Raw genomic sequence first — 4,491 nt, forward strand, 5'->3', positions numbered from 1 at the left:
ACAAATAAACAGACGGACAAGCCACACTGCACGTGTGAACAGGGGAATGAGCGAGCGAGCGGGGATAGGGCGCCTCCTGCGCTTAAAAGCTTACAGCACCTGGTATTCCCAGGCGGTCTCCCATCCAAGTACTAACCAGGCCCGTCCCTGTTTAGCTTCCGAGATCAGGCGTGCTCAAGGGGGTGTGGCCGTAAGCAAGTGAAAGCTCGCTGGCACCCTTCTTATAGAGAGGACAGCTCCGTCACCTCTTTTCCGACGCTGCTTTATTTCCCTTGCGTTTTTCTCTTCTTCCCACGTTCTCTCTCTTCACTGCCTTCGTCCCCGCTCTATTTCACTTCAGCCTTTCACTCTTGCTTCCTTCCAATGAGGACGGAGCTGCGGGAGAAAGGGCGCTATAGAGGATCGCTGTGGAGAGCTGCTGCTGTGCTTTGACATCTGAGCTCTGTGGAAAACGATCTCAATACAATTCTGAAAAACGCGACTCCCCGAACGCCAGCCGAACAAGTCTCCACAGCCGAAGCGCTGTGTCTCTTTTCAGCTGGCGATAAACCTTTCCTCGATCCTTTGCGGACTTGTAAAACTGTTCACGATCAGAATAAAAAACGCTCACGCTAATACACAAGCACCCGTGTCTCGCCAAAGCTGACAAATAAACAGACGGACAAGCCGCACTGCACGTGTGAACAGGGGAATGAGCGAGCGAGCGGGGATAGGGCGCCTCCTGCGCTTAAAAGCTTACAGCACCTGGTATTCCCAGGCGGTCTCGCATCCAAGTACTAACCAGGCCCGTCCCTGTTTAGCTTCCGAGATCAGACGAGATCAGGCGTGCTCAAGGGGGTGTGGCCGTAAGCGAGTGCAAGGCTCGCTGGAACCCTTCTTATAGAGAGGACAGCTCCGTCACCTCTTTTACGACGCTGCTTTATTTCCCTTGCGTTTTTCTCTTCTTCCCACGTTCTCTCTCTTCACTGCCTTCGTCCCCGCTCTATTTCACTTCAGCCTTTCACTCTTGCTTCCTTCCAATGAGGACGGAGCTGCGGGAGAAAGGGCGCTATAGAGGATCGCTGTTGTAGTGGTTTGATGGGTTTACTGAGACAATTATCAATTGTAGCAGTAACCACGAGGTTGTTCGTTGGGGCTTTTAGAAAATCAATCGTCAGAACAACTAACAACGCACACACACGGGTTCAATACACGAGATACATTTATTAATATAAACTGTGCACCAAACATATACTAGTCTGCCTGGATACGAGCGGCAGACCTTACTGTGAGGGTTATCAATATACAAGGTATATAATCTTGAAGAGATGCAAAAACAAAGAGATACACATAGAGAATATATGTCAATATATATCGTTCGGTTACCAAATCGCTACTCAGTGTTATTAACCACTGTTACTCTAAACTCGGAAGTAAATACATTACTCATGAATTAAATTGATAACTTGTGTTGAGGTACAATTAAATTCTCGAGACGCAGTGTAGAACATGGGGTTTACTTATCCACTGTGTTTGGATTTGGAATTTCCCGGCACGAACACCAAACCAGCTGACAGGCTCTGTTGCAGCCTCTGTTGCAGCGGTTGTCCAATGGGCGTTGTGTCGGCGTCCTCTGGCTACCGGCCAACCAGTCGAGGTGCAGCTCGGAGTAGGACGGGAGGAGGAATCTGACTGCGGCGCGCAGGGCAGTCGTTGCTCCGAGGGGATCTACCAGCAGTCCGGCTGGCTAGTAGAAAGTCTCTATGCACAGAGTGTGACCGCGAGTCCTCACAAGTCACTCTTTTGCCTGGGAAGAAACTGGTTCGTTCCCGGTCCAGCGCTGCTTCTGAATAAGCTATTCAGGTTGTCGACGAGGGTCCAACTGTAGGCTGCCGTTGATCAAGCGGAGCATTCACGTTGGTAGAATTCTGAGTACGTACGGGATCCTCGGCCTCGCGCTTAGAACAAAGTCCAAGTCCCAGTGCAGACAACAGCAGTTGTCACGTGATTGTCTCTGAGGATGCGCGAAAATGGCCAAGGAGAGCCCAGAACTGAGCTTGCGCTCCCTTTTTGATCAAGACCCAGATGTGTGCTGATTGGTTGAGAGTTTGGCGGGCATTGGAGACCCACGTGGTATTACCAGTCCCTGATTGGTTGGTCAAGTTGAGATATAAGTCACTTACTCTTGACACTTAGAAATGCAGTCCAGATGTCCATTCGGCACTCCCTAGACTGATAGGCGCCAGTGGATGACCATTGATCATGATAGCCAGGCTTAGCTAATGGCATCCCCGTCTGGGAGCTTGCTTCTTATCAAAAGAAAAACATCTTAAATCAACTTGCATGAATTCTTTCTCTGTGGTTGCACCACAGAGATGGAGGGTGAGATGGGGCCTCCTTTAGGAGCATACCAACGCTTAACTCTGTCTTATTAACAAGCATTATCGCTACATATCCCCCCTTTTTGAAGGTCACGAGGTCCTGAGGCGTTGTTGCCTTCAAAACAAAAACAGTGTTAAGTGATGTTTGTTGTACCACGGTGGATTCTACCACCCAATATTCACATTACCTCTTGAGAATTTGAACAGGAAATAGTGTTGGAAAGAACATTGCGTATACCTGCTCTCAGTTATAAGGTACCTAGGAATGAGGCATTGGGCATCATCATTAGCCCTAGACCTTAAACTTCCGGCAATTCACTATCAGTATCGGATAGCTCTGCAGCAGGCAGACGTTTGGGAGTGGTTACCTGATTTCGGTGATAAACCATTGCTCCCTTTGTCTCATTCAAACTACCCCGCAAGGCTTTGATACAAGAGAACAGCATCCAACACATTACCCCAGCCATGATCCAGCTACCCAGCAGCAGTGTCAAGATGACCACGTTTATTGTTCCTAGCGCCCCAGAGGATCCACAACGACTGTGCTTGGGACCTACCAGTGTAGTTTTTAAGTTTGTGTCGTTGAGAACAAATTCGACTACCTGTACACCCTCAAGACTTACTGTCTCTTGGATTCTCTCATCCAAGTCAACGCTGTGTCCTCTGAAAGTGTCCACAATCTCGAGTTCCGTTTCATACAGTTCTGACTCCAGGTGATATAGTGCTAAATCGTTGAGATGCACTATAGCTCCTTCAGGAACTTGTAGAAAAACTGTTTGGTTGGGTAGCTGCACTTCGGTAGCTGTATCGTGTCTGTCATAGGTTATTGTAACAGTTAACTGTGGTGTGCTGACCAGCCATTTCTTTCCCACCTGCTCAACCTGGGGTTCGTTAACCTCACTTTTGCTCGTCACTGTGGCCTTACACTTTTCAGTGGCAGCCCCCTTTCTGGTACCACACAACCTCTGAGTTGTGTCCCTAAGGAATGGCTTACTTGGGCATACCCAGTGGATATCCTTGGTTGATATACACAGTTCCAGGTTTGGAACAAGGTACAAATTTGGATCATCCTCCTGGTAAGCTACGAGCGGTGGGGTGGTCAACTTCACATGCATGCCCCCCCTCCAGAAGCCAACGTTCGATATAGACTTGAGTCTATAGATATCCTTGCTACTCACGATGGGAAGGTTCAACAGGAAACCTATTTCCTTGGCTTCGGGGTTGACATGTATGGGAATGGCACTGCCTAGACTGTATGCAAGATGTACTTGCAATGGCTGCACCATCTCGGAAGTGGTTGTCTTCAGTACTTCTTCTACTAAGGACAGTGGAACCAAGTAGGTTGGAATCTGTCCCATGGCTAGGCTAGTTACCGTGGCACTTAGCTCCCTAAGCAGATCCTGCATCAGCATTCTGACCTGTTGCACATAAGCATAGTCCCACTGTAACACGTCGACAATCCTGCCCACGGTGTGGAGAGTGTTATTTAACACTGCTGCATGAAGGTTTACTGCTAAAATTGTGCCCTGTAAGGTTTTCCCTAGGCTTTCCAGCCGCTGCTGCTGTTGATACAGCTTGTCATAAATTTCTGGCATTTCGTTACGTAACCCAGACACCTGCCTTCTCAGGGTGGTCAGGGTGACAGTGTTAGCAGCAAACAGACCCGCTGAAAATAGCGAACCCACGGCGGAGGCCGCAGCAATCAGACCCCCCAAGAACCTTTTGGGGTGGCTGAGGCCTGTCATCTCCTCCTGGGTGACTGTTGCCTTCCTCAGCTGTCGGAGCATGTGTATAGTGTCTAGCTGGGCATGCCATACAGTATCCCCAGCCCACTGCCTACCATGATAGGACACCCTACTGTTCATGTTGATGTGCTTCCGAAACACATCATGTGGGTCCAGCCGTACATACACTCGCTGAGTATATGTTCTGCAATTTGTTAACAACAATCCGGGAGCGTCCTGCAGGACTATGCCGGTAGGAGGACCGGGTTCCACAACTTCAAGGGGATGTGTCGAGGCGATCCACAGTACTGTCAGGACCAGCCGTGGCAGTTTTAGGATTCCCATTCTGGAACACAGATGAGGCACATGGTACAGTTCCACTATATTTTTGAATATATTTTCCTAGC

At 49.1% G+C, this 4,491-nt stretch overlaps 2 pseudogenes; both read right to left on the minus strand.

The window, feature by feature from the left end:
• Positions 1-87: 87 nt before the first annotated feature.
• On the minus strand, positions 88-196 carry LOC148825356 (5S ribosomal RNA; annotated as a pseudogene).
• A 536-nt stretch (positions 197-732) lies between these two features.
• On the minus strand, positions 733-851 carry LOC148825357 (5S ribosomal RNA; annotated as a pseudogene).
• Positions 852-4,491: the final 3,640 nt, after the last annotated feature.

The sequence above is a fragment of the Atractosteus spatula genome, chromosome 10, assembly GCF_055471065.1.
Source record: "Atractosteus spatula isolate fAtrSpa1 chromosome 10, fAtrSpa1.hap1, whole genome shotgun sequence".
Lineage (NCBI taxonomy): Eukaryota > Metazoa > Chordata > Actinopteri > Semionotiformes > Lepisosteidae > Atractosteus > Atractosteus spatula.